Source organism: Ranitomeya imitator, chromosome 6, assembly GCF_032444005.1.
Source record: "Ranitomeya imitator isolate aRanImi1 chromosome 6, aRanImi1.pri, whole genome shotgun sequence".
Classification (NCBI taxonomy): Eukaryota; Metazoa; Chordata; class Amphibia; order Anura; family Dendrobatidae; genus Ranitomeya; species Ranitomeya imitator.
The window spans coordinates 126,355,696-126,372,799 of NC_091287.1; the positions used below are offsets into that span (position 1 = coordinate 126,355,696).

Here is a 17,104-nt window from a genome sequence, read left to right on the forward strand (position 1 = left end):
GACAGGCATCGAAGGCCTAAAATAATAACACATGGCTGTAGGCAATTTTAAATTGGTTCCAGGGGTACACGGACAGCAGTGGTGTGGTCAGTGGAGGCCTAGTGGAAGGAGTGACCGCAGACAGGCATCGAAGGCCTAAAATAATAACACATGGCTGTAGGCAATTTTAAATTGGTTCCAGGGGTACACGGGCAGCAGTGACCTGGTCAGTGTAGTAGTAGTTGAAAGAATGGACCGCAGACAGGCATCGAAGGCCTAAAATGAAAAAATTGGGCTGGCTGTAGGCAATTTTAAATTGGTTCCAGGGGTACACGGGCAGCAGTGGTGTGGTCAGTGGAGGCCTAGTGGAAGGAGTGACCGCAGACAGGCATCGAAGGCCTAAAATAATAACACATGGCTGTAGGCAATTTTAAATTGGTTCCAGGGGTACACGGACAGCAGTGGTGTGGTCAGTGGAGGCCTAGTGGAAGGAGTGACCGCAGACAGGCTTCCAAGGCCTAACATAACAAAATTGGGCTGACTGTAGGCACTTTTAAATTGGTTCCAGGGTAACACGGCCAGCAGTGCCCTGGTCAGTGTAGTAGTAGTTGAAAGAATGGACCGCAGACAGGCATCGAAGGCCTAAAATAATAACACATGGCTGTAGGCAATTTTAAATTGGTTCCAGGGGTACACGGACAGCAGTGGTGTGGTCAGTGGAGGCCTAGTGGAAGGAGTGACCGCAGACAGGCATCGAAGGCCTAAAATAATAACACATGGCTGTAGGCAATTTTAAATTGGTTCCAGGGGTACACGGGCAGCAGTGACCTGGTCAGTGTAGTAGTAGTTGAAAGAATGGACCGCAGACAGGCATCGAAGGCCTAAAATGAAAAAATTGGGCTGGCTGTAGGCAATTTTAAATTGGTTCCAGGGGTACACGGGCAGCAGTGGTGTGGTCAGTGGAGGCCTAGTGGAAGGAGTGACCGCAGACAGGCATCGAAGGCCTAAAATAATAACACATGGCTGTAGGCAATTTTAAATTGGTTCCAGGGGTACACGGACAGCAGTGGTGTGGTCAGTGGAGGCCTAGTGGAAGGAGTGACCGCAGACAGGCTTCCAAGGCCTAACATAACAAACTTGGGCTGGCTGTAGGCACTTTTAAATTGGTTCCAGGGGTACACGGGCAGCAGTGGTCTGGTCAGTGGAAGTCTAGTGGAAGGAGTGACCGCAGACAGGCTTCCAAGGCCTAACATAACAAACTTGGGCTGGCTGTAGGCACTTTTAAATTGGTTCCAGGGGTACACGGGCAGCAGTGGTCTGGTCAGTGGAAGTCTAGTGGAAGGAGTGACCGCAGACAGGCTTCGAAGGCCTAACATAACAAAATTGGGCTGGCTGTAGGCACTTTAAATTGGTTCCAGGGGTACATGGGCAGCAGTGTATGGTCAGTGGAAGTCTAGTGGAAGGAGTGACGGCAGACAGTCTTCGAAGGCCTAACATAACAAAATTGGGCTGACTGTAGGCACTTTTAAATTGGTTCCAGGGTAACACGGCCAGCAGTGCCCTGGTCAGTGTAGTAGTAGTTGAAAGAATGGACCGCAGACAGGCATCGAAGGCCTAAAATAAAAAAATTGGGCTGGCTGTAGGCAATTTTAAATTGGTTCCAGGGGTACACGGGCAGCAGTGGTGTGGTCAGTGGAGGCCTAGTGGAAGGAGTGACCGCAGACAGGCATCGAAGGCCTAAAATAATAACACATGGCTGTAGGCAATTTTACATTGGTTCCAGGGGTACACGGGCAGCAGTGACCTGGTCAGTGTAGTAGTAGTTGAAAGAATGGACCGCAGACAGGCATCGAAGGCCTAAAATAAAAAAATTGGGCTGGCTGTAGGCAATTTTAAATTGGTTCCAGGGGTACACGGACAGCAGTGGTGTGGTCAGTGGAGGCCTAGTGGAAGGAGTGACCGCAGACAGGCATCGAAGGCCTAAAATAATAACACATGGCTGTAGGCAATTTTAAATTGGTTCCAGGGGTACACGGGCAGCAGTGACCTGGTCAGTGTAGTAGTAGTTGAAAGAATGGACCGCAGACAGGCATCGAAGGCCTAAAATAAAAAAATTGGGCTGGCTGTAGGCAATTTTAAATTGGTTCCAGGGGTACACGGACAGCAGTGGTGTGGTCAGTGGAGGCCTAGTGGAAGGAGTGACCGCAGACAGGCTTCCAAGGCCTAACATAACAAACTTGGGCTGGCTGTAGGCACTTTTAAATTGGTTCCAGGGGTACACGGGCAGCAGTGGTCTGGTCAGTGGAAGTCTAGTGGAAGGAGTGACCGCAGACAGGCTTCCAAGGCCTAACATAACAAAATTGGGCTGGCTGTAGGCACTTTAAATTGGTTCCGGGGGTACATGGGCAGCAGTGTATGGTCAGTGGAAGTCTAGTGGAAGGAGTGACGGCAGACAGTCTTCTAAGGCCTAACATAACAAAATTGGGCTGACTGTAGGCACTTTTAAATTGGTTCCAGGGTAACACGGCCAGCAGTGGCCTGGTCAGTGTAGTAGTTGTAGAAAGAAGGGACCGCAGACAGGCTTCGAAGGCCTAACATAACAAAAATGTCAAAACAATGGTATTGTCAGTGCCAGGCATTGAAGGATGTCAGCGCCTAGACTACACATTGGTGAAGCTGTGAGAGATAATTTTGCTAGTGGTAGAGCACTGTTTGAGCTGGGGGGGGAACTGTCTTGTGGCCGGCGTTACAGGCACAGGGCCCCTCATATTACAACGGTGTGTCTGACGTTGGGTGCGCACCACCACCGCCAGAGACACTTTATTGTACTATGAGGGACCCAGTGGCAGTGCCGTCGACCAAAAGCGGCCACACCCACCTCTTCAGACAAACAGCACTCTCAAGGGTCCAAGCGCAAAGTGGCGATAGCACGGCCCCGTGTGGGGAGTTTGGCCATTTCGTGAGGTGGAAACATGTCGTATGCTGGACAATCAGGTGAAGAAAATTACGAGATTGGAAAAGTCATTCAGAATAGTCCACAGGCAAGACCTTTTCATAGGAAAGCTAGGTGTCAGCCGGGCAGGGTGGGGCAAAAGATTTTGAAATCCAGTTGTGGTTCATTTTAATGAAGGTTAGATCATCTACATTTTGGGTAGCCAGACGAGTCCTTTTTTCTGTTAGTATTGAACCTGCAGCACTGAATACTCTTTCTGATAGGACACTAGCTGCCGGGCAAGCAAGCTCCTGCAATGCATATTCTGCCAATTCTGGCCAGGTGTCTAATTTGGATGCCCAGTAATCAAATGGGAATGACGGTTGAGGGAGAACGTCGATAAGGGATGAAAAATAGTTTGTAACCATACTGGACAAATGTTGTCTCCTGTCACTTTGAATTGATGCTGCAGTACCTGTCCTGTCTGTGGTCATAGCAAAATCACTCCACAACCTGGTCAGAAAACCCCTCTGGCCAACGCCACTTCTGATTTCTGCCCCTCTAACACCTCTGGTCTGCTGGCCCCTGGAGCTCGTGTGAGAACGATCACGGGCGCTGTGTGCAGGGAATGCCAGAAGCAAACGGTCAACAAGAGTTGATTGTTTTGTTGCTAATATTAGTTCCAAGTTCTCATGTGGCATAATATTTTGCAATTTGCCTTTATAGCGAGGATCAAGGAGGCAGGCCAACCAGTAATCGTCATCGTTCATCATTTTTGTAATGCGTGTGTCCCTTTTGAGGATACGCAAGGCATAATCCGCCATGTGGGCCAAAGTTCCCGTTGTCAAATCTGCGGTTGTGCTTGGTTGAGGGGCAGTTGCAGGCAAATCTACGTCACTTGTGTCCCTCAAAAAACCAGAACCCGGCCTTGCCACGCCACCAATTTCCCGTGCCCCCGGGAAAGCTTCCTCATTAAAAATATACTCATCCCCATCATCCTCCTCATCCTCCACCTCCTCTTCGCCCGGTACCTCGTCATGTACACTGCCCTGACCAGACAATCGCTGACTGTCATCAAGGCTTTCCTCTTCCTCTGGTGCAGACGCCTGATCCTTTATGTGCGTCAAACTTTGCATCAGCAGACGCATTAGGGGGATGCTCATGCTTATTATGGCGTTGTCTGCACTAACCAGCCGTGTGCATTCCTCAAAACACTGAAGGACTTGACACATGTCTTGAATCTTCGACCACTGCACACCTGACAACTCCATGTCTGCCATCCTACTGCCTGCCCGTGTATGTGTATCCTCCCACAAAAACATAACAGCCCGCCTCTGTTCGCACAGTCTCTGAAGCATGTGCAGTGTTGAGTTCCACCTTGTTGCAACGTCTATGATTAGGCGATGCTGGGGAAGGTTCAAAGAACGCTGATAGGTCTGCATACGGCTGGAGTGTACAGGCGAACGGCGGATATGTGCGCAAAGTCCACGCACTTTGAGGAGCAGGTCGGATAACCCCGGATAACTTTTCAGGAAGCACTGCACCACCAGGTTTAAGGTGTGAGCCAGGCAAGGAATGTGTTTCAGTTGGGAAAGGGAGATGGCAGCCATGAAATTCCTTCCGTTATCACTCACTACCTTGCCTGCCTCAAGATCTACAGTGCCCAGCCACGACTGCGTTTCTTGCTGCAAGAACTCGGACAGAACTTCCGCGGTGTGTCTATTGTCGCCCAAACACTTCATAGCCAATACAGCCTGCTGACGTATGCCAGTAGCTGCCCCATAATGGGAGACCTGGTGTGCAACAGTGGCAGGTGCGGATGGAGTGTTTGTGCGACTGCGGTCTGTGGACGAGCTCTTGCTTCTGCAGGAGGACGAGGAGGAGGAGGAGGAGGGGGTGCGAACGGCTACAGACAACTGTTTACTAGACCGTGGGCTAGGCAGAACTGTCCCAAACTTGCTGTCCCCTGTGGACCCTGAATCCACCACATTTACCCAGTGTGCCGTGATGGACACGTAACGTCCCTGGCCATGCCTACTGGTCCATGCATCTGTTGTCAGGTGCACCTTTGTGCTCACAGATTGCCTGAGTGCATGGACGATGCGCTCTTTAACATGCTGGTGGAGGGCTGGGATGGCTTTTCTGGAAAAAAAGTGTCGACTGGGTAGCTCGTAGCGTGGTACAGCGTAGTCCATCAGGTCTTTGAAAGCTTCGCTTTCAACTAACCGGTAGGGCATCATCTCTAACGAGATTAGTCTAGCTATGTGGGCGTTCAAACCCTGTGTACGCGGATGCGAGGCTAAGTATTTCCTTTTTCTAACCATAGTCTCATGTAGGGTGAGCTGGACTGGAGAGCTGGAGATCGTGGAACTAGCGGGGGTGCCGGTGGACATGGCAGACTGAGAGACGGTGGGAGATGGTATTGTTGCCGCCGGTGCCCTAGATGCAGTGTTTCCTACTACGAAACTGGTGATTCCCTGACCCTGACTGCTTTGGCCTGGCAAAGATACCTGCACAGATACAGCAGGTGGTGCGCTAAATGGTGGTCCTACACTGCCGGAAGGGATGTTGCGTTGATGACTAGCTTCATTGGCCGAGGGTGCAACAACCTTAAGGGACGTTTGGTAGTTAGTCCAAGCTTTCAAATGCATGGTGGTTAAATGTCTATGCATGCAACTAGTATTGAGACTTTTCAGATTCTGACCTCTGCTTAAGGAAGTAGAACATTTTTGACAGATGACTTTGCGCTGATCAATTGGATGTTGTTTAAAAAAATGCCAGACTGCACTCTTTCTAGCATCGGATACCTTTTCAGGCATTGCAGACTGAGCTTTAACCGGATGGCCACGCTGTCCTCCACCAGGTTTTGGCTTTGCCACGCGTTTTGGGCAAGATACGGGCCCGGCAGATGGAACCTGTGGCGATGTTGATGCCTGCTGCGGCCCCTCCTCCTCCTCTGCTTCAGAACTGCTGCCGCCTGCACCCTGTTCCCCCAATGGCTGCCAATCGGGGTCAAGAACTGGGTCATCTAATAACTCTTCTTGTACCTCCTGCGCAACTTCGTCTGTGTCACCGTGTCGTTCGGTGGTATAGCGTTCGTGATGGGGCAACATAGTCTCATCAGGGTCTGATTCTTGATCAGCACCCTGCGAGGGCAATGTTGTGGTCTGAGTCAAAGGACCAGCATAGTAGTCTGGCTGTGGCTGTGCGTCAGTGCACTCCATGTCAGATTCAATTTGTAATGGGCATGGACTGTTAACTGCTTCACTTTCTAAGCCAGGGACGGTATGTGTAAAGAGCTCCATGGAGTAACCCGTTGTGTCGCCTGCTGCATTCTTCTCTGTTGTTGTTTTTGCTGAAGAGGACAAGGAAGTGACTTGTCCCTGACCGTGAACATCCACTAACGACGCGCTGCTTTTACTTTTACCAGTTTCACGAGATGAGGCAAAAGAGCTAGAGGCTGAGTCAGCAAGATAAGCCAAAACTTGCTCTTGCTGCTCCGGCTTTAAAAGCGGTTTTCCTAATCCCAGAAAAGGGAGCTTTCGAGGCCTTGTGTAGCCGGACGACGAACCTGGCTCCACAGCTCCAGACTTAGGTGCAATATTTTTTCCCCCACGACCACCTGATGCTCCACCACTACCACTACCCTCATTACCAGCTGACAATGAACGCCCCCGGCCACGACCTCTTCCACTAGACTTCCTCATTGTTTTAAAAACGTAACCAAACTAACGTTATTTGTTGCAGTCACACAACTTACACGGTGAGCTATAACTTCAGTATGATTTAGCTACCCCTTTACAGGTTGGTGAGACCACAGCGAAAATCAGGCCCAATGTTACACACTCTTTTTTTGGTGGCTGCAAATTAGAGAGATGCCCCACACGCAGGACTGTCACTGAAGCACAAATGTTAATATTAATGTCACACTATTATTTTTTTTTTATTTTTATTTTTTTCAGGAACACTTTAGAAACCCCCCCAAAAAAAAAAAAAAGATTTTTGCAGGGAGAATTTAGAAAACAAATGTAACAAACTATATGCTTTCTATGGGCCACTGAGTGAGAGATGACGCACACAGGAATCAGGAGTGGCACACAAGCCCAGAGGCCAATATTTTTCTACCAATGATTGATGGAGTTATTTTCTCTGGTAGATTTTGGAACCCAAATCAAGGAAAAAAAATGTAGGCTTTCTATGGACCACAATTGGAGAGAGAGAGAGAGAGAGAGAGAGAGAGAGAGAGAGAGATGGCACACCCAGGAGTCAAGACTGGCACACAAGCAGAAAGGCCAATATTAATCTCCCACTGTTTTTTTTGGTTGTTTTTTTTTTTTTTTTTTCAGGGAGACTTTAGAAAAAAAAATAATAAAAAAAATATGATTTTATCAGGAAGAATTTAGAAACCAAATAAAATAAAATGATTTTTTCAGGGAGAATTTAGAAAACAAATAAAACCAAAAATAGGCGTTCTATAGCCCACTGACTGAGAGATGACGCACCCAGGAGTCAAGACTGGCACACAAGCAGAAAGGCCAATATTAATCTCCCACTGTTTTTTTTTTTTTTTTTCAGGGAGACTTTAGAAAAAAAAATAATAAAAAAAATGTGATTTTATCAGGAAGAATTTAGAAACCAAATAAAATAAAATGATTTTTTCTGGGAGAATTTATAAAACAAATAAAACCAAAAATAGGCGTTCTATGGCCCACTGACTGAGAGATGACGCACCCAGGAGTCAAGACTGGCACACAAGCAGAAAGGCCAATATTAATCTCCCACTGTTTTTTTTTTTTTTTTTCAGGGAGACTTTAGAAAAAAAAATAATAAAAAAAATGTGATTTTATCAGGAAGAATTTAGAAACCAAATAAAATAAAATGATTTTTTCAGGGAGAATTTAGAAAACAAATAAAACCAAAAATAGGCGTTCTATGGCCCACTGACTGAGAGAGAGAGAGAGAGAGATGGAACGCTTAGTACTGGCACACAAGCCCAAAGGGCAATATTAATCTCCCTTTTTTTTTCCAGGGAGAATTTCTAAAACCCAAAAAAAAAAAAAAATAGGCTTTCTATGGCCCACTATTTGTGAGAGAGATGGGACGCTCAGGACTGGCACAGATGGCACGCTCAGGACTGGCACAGAAGCCCAGAGGCCAATATTAATCTCCCTTTTTTTCTGGGAGAATTTATAAAACCAAAAAAAAAATTTAAATAGGCTTTCTATGGCCCACTATTTGTGAGAGAGATGGCACGCTCAGGACTGGCACAGATGGCACGCTCACAACTGGCACACAAGCCCAGAGGCCAATATTAATCTCCCTTTTTTCAGGGAAAATTTATAAAACAAAAAAAAAAAATAAATAGGCTTTCTATGGCCCACTATTTGTGAGAGAGATGGCACGCTCAGGACTGGCACAGATGGCACGCTCACAACTGGCACACAAGCCCAGAGGCCAATATTAATCTCCCTTTTTTCAGGGAAAATTTATAAAACAAAAAAAAAAAATAAATAGGCTTTCTATGGCCCACTATTTGTGAGAGAGATGGCACGCTCAGGGCTGGCACAGATGGCACGCTCAGGACTGGCACACAAGCCCAGAGGCCAATATTAATCTCCCTTTTTTTCAGGGAGAATTTATAAAACCCCAAAAAAAATAAAATAGGCTTTCTATGGCCCACTATTTGTGAGAGAGATGGCACACTCAGGACTGGCACACAAGCCCAAAGGCCAATATTAATCTCCCACTGTATTTTTATCAGGGAGAATTTATACACCCCACAAAAAAAAATACAGAAAAATGAAAAGGCTTTCTATGGCCCACTATGTGAGAGAGATGGCACACACAGGGATGGCACTCTAGCAGAAATGCCAAATTGCCAATCTTAATCTCCCACCAAAAAAAAAACAAAAAAAAAAACAGGGAATGTCCTACAATTACTATCTCCCTGCCTGCAGTAATCTCAGCCAGGTATGGCAGGCAGCTACTATCTCCCTGCCTGCAGTAATCTCAGCCAGGTATGGCAGGCAGCTACTATCTCCCTGCCTGCAGTAATCTCAGCCAGGTATGGCAGGCAGCAATAAGGAGTGGACTGATGCACAAATGAAATAAAAAGTGTGGACAAACAAAAAAGATAGCTGTGCAGAAAGGAAGGAACAAGAGGATTTGTGCTTTGAAAAAAGCAGTTGGTTTGCACAGCGGCGTACACACAGCAATGCAGCTATCAGGGAGCCTTCTAGGGCAGCCCAATGAGCTACAGCGCTGAGGGGAAAAAAAAAAAAAAAAAAACTTCCACTGTCCCTGCACACCAAGGGTGGTGTTGGACAGTGCAAATCGCTGCAGCACAAGCGGTTTTGTGGTTAATGGACCCTGCCTAACGCTATCCCTGCTTCTGACAAAGCGGCAGCAACCTCTCCCTAAGCTCAGATCAGCAGCAGTAAGATGGCGGTCGGCGGGAACGCCTCTTTATAGCCCCTGTGACGTCGCAGACAGCAAGCCAATCACTGCAATGCCCTTCTCTAAGATGGTGGGGACCAGGACCTATGTCATCACGCTGCCCACACTCTGCGTTTACCTTCATTGGCTGAGAAATGGCGCTTTTCGCGTCATTGAAACGCGACTTTGGCGCGAAAGTCGCGTACCGCATGGCCGACCCCGCACAGGGGTCGGATCGGGTTTCATGAAACCCCGACTTAGCCAAAAGTCGGCGACTTTTGAAAATGTTCGACCCGTTTCGCTCAACCCTACTCTCCATCAAGTTTTCTTGGCATGATACAAAAGTAGATTGCCAGGCCTTTCTACCTCACAGTAATGTGGCTCCCGTGAAGGAGCCACACTGAATCAGAGATGTTTTTTGTCAATACAAACTGCCTCATCGCGCAATGTCCTGCTGTCATCGCTGGCACTGGGCAATACGCTTTGTTTGATACCTTAGTTCAAACCTGTCAATAGCACCTTTAGAAATATATTTACTACGAAAATTGGTTTGTTAGAAATTATTAAATGAGATAGGCAGAACTGTTCATTCCCACCCTCCAATCCAATTCCAGCTGGTTTAAAAGGGCAGCAGAGCTGTTCATTCTTTTTCTGGGAGTAGAGGTGCAAACACCTCTGGTATTTGCATCTTAGTATGCAAGGTGCCGAGTATTGAGTAGCTGAACCACTCTGTTTCTCATACTTCTGTATGGACTCTCTGTTTTGTTATTACGTTGTGTGAACACGAATATATATATGTTACTCTGTTCACATGTCCATTAAACCTTTCCAAAGTTAGCATCCTTTTGAATTTTTATTTTAAAGGAAACCACTGGGACTCTAATGAAACGTATACAGCTCTGGCAAAAATTAAGAGACCACCACATCAAAACCCTGTCATGGGCAGCCCAATCTCCAGACCTGAACCCCATTGAAAACCTCTGGAATGTGATCAAGAGGATGATGCGCCAGAAGCAGTGTGAAAGACCGGTGGAAAGCATGCTGAGACGCATGATTGCTGTGATTAAAAATCATGGTTATTCTACAAAATATTGATTTCTGAACTCTTCCTGAGCTTAACATTAGTATTCTTGTTTCTAAATGATTATTAACTTGTTTTCTTTGCATTATTTGAGGTCTGAAAGCACTGTTTTGTTTTGTTTTTGTTTTGTTTTTTAAATTTGACCATTTTTCTTTTTCAGAAAAAAAAAATACAAAATTTATTGCCTGGAAATTCGGAGACATGTTGTTAGAAGTTTATAGAATAAAAGAACAATTTACGTTTTACTAAAAAATATACCTATAAAGAGAAAAATCAGACAAACTGAACATTTTGCAGTGGTCTCTTAATTTTTGCCAGAGCTGTATATGGGGTCCATCATGGTTTGTTGTTTATCTTTAGAATGGAAGTAAAAGTTCTGTACGTGGGACCTATTTTTCCATTGTAAATGTGAACAGCTAGCTGAAAGCAGACACTCCACATACAGTATAAATGAATGGGGCTCTTGTACTTCACCTCAGTGTATTCGATTACCGTATATGAACATTAAAGATATTTTCCACAATAGATTGCATATGGTTTATTTATCAGGAATCCACAATTTATAAGGCATCTTTGTGTTTTGATGCCTTTAGTTACCATTCAAAGGAGATGAGATGCCATCATTTATTCATGCAGTCACCACATCATTTTAATGTAAAGGTAAATTGTGGGCGAGGTAATCATATTTTACTAGCGCAATTGGATAAGCAACAGAAGTACACAGTGGGGACTTGTGCTTGATAAATATTCATGTCATATTAATCTGTCCCTCAGTGGAGGTCTCACGCCGAGGAGAGTTGAAACTCTTGCACTTAGGCTGCATGTGGTCATTGTGGGGTGTCAGCCAATGTCTTGGTCTTAGGCTCAGGATGAATCCTTGGAAGTTCTTCTCTTATCTACATTATTTATTGCTCAGTATTAATTATTTAGCTTATCTTATGGTAACTATCTGCAAATAAATATCAGTGTTGCCCAATGTTAGACTCTCCATCAAGTTTTCTGTGTAGCTATAAATTTCCGTAAAGATAGTTCTTTATAATATATCCTAATATATTTATGGATATATTAAAATATATCCAGATCATGAGTACCTAATTGCTTCTGTAGTTCCCCTACAGTATTTCAATCAGTTTCACATTATTCATAAACTGTTCACAGCTTTTCTCTATTTTACAAAAGCAACTTAGTTTGTAGGCGTCTTTCAAATGGTAGTTATACAATAGTGGGGTAAATGTTAAAAACTCTTCAACTGCTTTTATTTATTTATTTTTTCCTCAAAAATTTTTGGAGCATCAAGACCGATAGGAGCTCTAAGAGGGCTCCAAACTTCCTTGTTTCCATTGGCTTCCAAACTGTTGTGATCCATCCCCAGCTATGTTCACACTGGGCAATTTTGCTGGGGGGGTTTTCTGCAACAAAACCTGGTTTATTGGCAGGAAAGAAGCTGCGGCAAAAACGCACGTTTTGGTTCATTTTTGATGCGTTTTTGTTCGCATTTTTGTTGCGGTTTTGGAGCGTTTTTGGGGCTAATTAGTGTCTCTGTGCATGCTAATAAAGTTGAGTGCCCCCAGAGGAAAAAAAAGCGACTTCCTGTAGAACCATACCTCTAGATCCTTTGAAAATCTGGCAATTCATCTGTCGCTACAGTAAAATCACACTGACAGGTTAGAATAGAATAGATAGAATAGATATATACACATAAAATACAGTTGTGGCCAAAACTATTGACACCCCTGCGATTCTGTCACATAATAATAAGTTTCTTCCTTAAAATGATTGCAAACACAAATTCTTTGTTATTATTATCTTCATTTAATTTGTCTTAAATGAAAAAACACAAAAATAATTGTCCTAAAGCCAAATTGGATATAATTCCACACCAAACATAAAAAAGGGGGTGGACAAAAGTATTGGCACTGTTCGAAAAATCATGCGATGCTTCTCTAATTTGTGTAATTATCAGCACCTGTAACTTACCTGTGGCACCTAACAGGTGTTGGCAATAACTAAATCACACTTGCAGCCAGTTGACATGGATTAAAGTTGACTCAACCTCTGTCTTGTGCCCTTGTGTGTACCACATTGAGCATGGAGAAAAGAAAGAAGACCAAAGAACGGTCTGAGGACTTGAGAAACCAAATTGTGAGGAGGCATGAGCAATCTCAAAGCTACAAGTCCATCTCCAAAGACCTGAATGTTCCTGTGTCTACTGTGCGCAATGTCATCAAGAAGTTTAAAGCCCATGGCACTGTGGCTAACCCCCCTAGATGTAGACGGAAAATAAAAATTGACAAGAGATTTCAACGCAAGATTGTGCGGATGTTGGATAAAGAACCTCGACTAACATCCAAACAAGTTCAAGCTGCCCTGCAGTCCGAGGGTACAACAGTGTCAACCCGTACTATCCATCGGCGTCTGAATGAAAAGGCACTGTATGATAAGGAGACCCAGGAAGACCCCACTTCTTACCCTGAGACATAAAAAAGCCAGGATGGAGTTTGCCAAAACTTACCTGAAAAAGCCTAAAATGTTTTGGAAGAATGTTCTCTGGTCAGATGAGACAAAAGTAGAGCTTTTTGGGCAAAGCCATCAACATAGAGTTTACAGGAGAAAAAAGATGTGTTCAAAGAAAAGAACACGGTCCCTACAGTCAAACATGGCAGAGGTTCCCTGATGTTTTGGGGTTGCTTTGCTGCCTCTGGCACTGGACAGCTTGACCGTGTGCATGGCATTATGAAGTCTGAAGACTACCAACAAATTTTGCAGCATAATGTAGGGCCCAGTGTGAGAAAGCTGGGTCTCCCTCAGAGGTCATGGGTCTTCCAGCAGGACAATGACCCAAAACACACTTCAAAAAGCACTAGAAAATGGTTTGAGAGAAAGCACTAGAGACTTCTAAGGTGGCCAGCAATGAGTCCAGACCTGAATCCCATAGAACACCTGTGGAGAGATCTAAAAATGGCAGTTTGGAGAAGGCGCCCTTCAAATATCAGGGACCTGGGGCAGTTTGCCAAAGAAGAATGGTCTAAAATTCCAGCAGAGCATTGTAAGAAACTCATTGATGGTTACTGGAAGCGGTTGGTCGCAGTTATTTTGGCTAAAGGTTGTGCAACCAAGTATTAGGCTGAGTGTGCCAATACTTTTGTCTGGCCCATTTTTGGAGTTTTGTGTTAAATGATCAATGTTTTGCTTTTTGCTTCATTCTCTTTTGTGTTTTTTCATTTAAGACAAATTAAATGAAGATAATAATACCAAAGAATTTGTGTTTGCAATCATTTTGAGGAAGAAACTGAGTATTATCTGACAGAATTGCAGGGGTGTCAATACTTTTGGCCACAACTGTACATAGATATATAGATGTCAGTGGCACACACATCTACTATATAATTGTCTAAGGGTCACTTCCGTCTTTCTGTCTGTTCTTCTGTCTGTCCTTCTGTCTGTCATGAATATTCATTGGTCGCGGCCTCTGTCTGTCATGGAATCCAAGTCGCTGATTGGTCGTGGCAAAACGCCCACGACCATTGCCACGACCAATCAGTGACGGGTGTAGTCCGGCGGCAACATGGCCGCTTTATCCTCACCGCAGCCAGTGCCCGCTCCGTACTCCCCTCCAGTCAGCGCTCACATAGGGTTAATGGCAGCACTAATGGGCCGCGTTATGCCGCGGTGTAACGCACTCCATTAACGCTGCTATTAACCCTGTGTGACCAATATTTTTTACTATTGATGCTGCCTATGCAGCCTCAATAGTAAAAAGATCTAGTGTTAAAAATAATAAAAAAAAATAAAAAATCATCATATACTCACATTGCGGCGCCTTTCCCGCTCCTCGCGATGCTCCGGTGACCAGTCCATGCAAGCGGCAGGTTCCGGTGGCAAAGATGAAATGCGACAAGGGCCTGCCATGACGTCACACTCATGTGACTGTGACGTCATCACAGGTCCTGCAAGAAAGACCTGCCATGACGTCACGGTCATGTGACCGCGACGTCATCACAGGTCCTGCGCCCATACCAACCCTGGGACCGGAAGCTGCCGGGTGCACCACACGCAGGGCCAGGACTTCAACGGAGGGTGAGTATATGTTTATTTTTTATTTTAAGTCTGTATACTACATGGCTCTGTGCTGTATACTCCGTCACTGTGCAATATACTATGTGGCTGGGCAATATACTATGTGACTGGGCAATATACTACGTGGCTGGGCAATTTTCCACGTGGCTGGGCAATATACTACGTGGCTGGGCAATATACTACGTAGCTGGGCAATATAATACGTGGCTGGACAATATAGTACGTGACTGGGCAATATACTACGTGGCTGGGCAATATACTACGTGACTGTGCAATATACTACGTTACTGGGCAATATACTATGTGGCTGGGCAATATATTACGTGGCTGGGCAATATACTACGTGGCTGGGCAATATACTACGTAGCTGGGCAATATACTATGTAGCTGGGCAATATGCTACGTGGATGGGCAATATACTACGTGGCTGGGCAATATACTACGTGACTGGGCAATATACTACGTGGCTGGGCAATATACTATGTGGCTGGGCAATATACTATGTGGACATGCATATTCTAGAATACCCGATGCGTTAGAATCGGGCCACCATCTAGTCTACTATATAATTGTCTAAGGGTCACTTCCGTCTTTCTGTCTGTATGTCTTTCTGTCTGTCTGTCTCGTAAATCCCAAGTCGCTGATTGGTCACGGCAAAACGGCCACGACCAATCAACGATGGGCACAGTCCGGCGGCAAAATGGCTGCTCCTTACTCCCCGCAGTCAGTGCCCGCAGTCCATACTCCCCTCCAGTCAGCGCTTACAAAGGGTTAATGGCAGCGTTAACGGACCGCGTTATGCCACAGTGTAAAGCACTCACCTTCCGTGGGCCCCCGGATCCAGCCGAGGTCTTTCCCGGTCCAATGGGCGGTGTTTTCGGGTCTTTTATTCACCCCTTCCTTTCCCGCTGGCCGCAATATTGTGTTGAAGTTGATTCGCCTTCCTCCGTAAAACACGCGTGTGCAAGGCAATCTTGCCTTGCGCACGTGCAGTATGCTTTGCCCAACTGCGGGCAAAGCCGAAAAGCATTAGTGCGCATACGCCGGCGCACTATGTCCCGGAACACAGCAAAATACTTAGACGTTAGGTGAGTATAACTGCATTTGTTTTTTAAATAGAAAAGTAAAACTGTGTTTCGTTTTATTTTTAAAAAAAATATTCTGACTGTGTGTTTCTTTACAATACTATTATAGGATTAGTAATGGATAGGTGTATTATAGACACCTCTCCTTTACTAATCTGTGGTCTTGAGGTCATCAGACAATACAAAGGTGACATCAACCCCACAAATATGAACCCCACTTGCCACCGCTTCAAGGCAAGTGGGAAGAGCCGTGTAAAGCACCAGAATTGGGGAATCTAATAGATGCACCTTTTCTGGGCAGCTGCGGGCTGCTATTTTTAGGCTGGGGGCAATATCTTTGGCCCCTTACCACCCTGAGAATACCATCCCCTAGCTGTCTGCTTTAGCAAGGCTGGTTGTCAAAAATGAGGTGACCCCATGCAGTTTTTTTTAAAATTATTTAAATAATTAAAAAAACAGCGTGGGGACCCCTCTATTCTTGATAACCAGACTTGCTAACGTTTACAGCTGACAGTTGCAGCCCCCAGCTGTGAGTTTTGCCTGGCTGGTTATCAAAAATATGGGGAAACCCACACAGGTTTTTTCTTTAAATGATTTATTTGTAGCGCAAGAGCAGCTGATGATTACACCCATCAGCCGCTCCTGCTCTCACTGTTATTAGAGGCAGCAGGTGTCGGATGATGGGAGCGGTAGCCCCATCAGCTGACACCAGTGACCGATCATAGCTGAGCGATCACGCTGTAATTTTGACAGTGTGGGAACTGCGGCTGTCTGACTGGCGGGGATGGTTTCACCACTGATTAAAAGCGGTGTTTGTCGCGCTGTCATGCATATGACAGCATGTCAAACACTGTATTGTCAGGCCCCCTATTCAAGTGAATGGTGTTCGGATCAGCTCTGCTGTATGACAGGCTGTATGGACGCATCATGCAACAATGTAGCCTGCCATATAGCTGTAGCAGAGCTGACTGTGAGGTCACATCCTGCTGTCCTTGACTTTTCTGCAGCAAATGTGCTGCAAAAAAGTCAACTGCGTATTTTCAGCGTTTTGTCACCTTCCGTTCAAGTCAATGGGTGAAAAATGCTGCAAATACGCAGAAAAAAACGCTAAAAGAAGTGACATGCTCTATATAAAAAAAAAAACGCTGCAAAGCACAAAATCCTGATGAAAAAAAAAAACAATATGTGTGCATGAGATTTCTGAAATCACCTAGGCTTTGCTGGTATTGTAAAAGGCAGCTGAAAATTATCATAAAAAAGCAGCAAAAAAACTCAGCAAAAATGCCCACTGTGAACATACCCTAACATTTGTTTAAAAAAGTTTTTCATTAAATAAACCAGTTGGTCTGACAAATAACACAGTTTAATATTTGGAAAACCTCCTTTGCTCTTTTGGTACGTCAAATATTTTATTTGGCACTTTCTTTCTCTCCCATATTAACGGGAACCTGTCACCTGAATTTGGCAGGCCCTTTTTTCGTTCCGATGGGCGGTGTTTTCGGGTCTTTTATTCAC

The 17,104-nt window shown here is 45.2% G+C and overlaps 1 protein-coding gene across 1 annotated transcript in view; it reads left to right on the plus strand.

Moving 5' to 3' along the window:
• NEK11 (NIMA related kinase 11) overlaps positions 1-17,104 on the plus strand; it is a 406,370-nt gene that overhangs the window by 54,793 nt on the left and 334,473 nt on the right. The window lies entirely within an intron of this gene.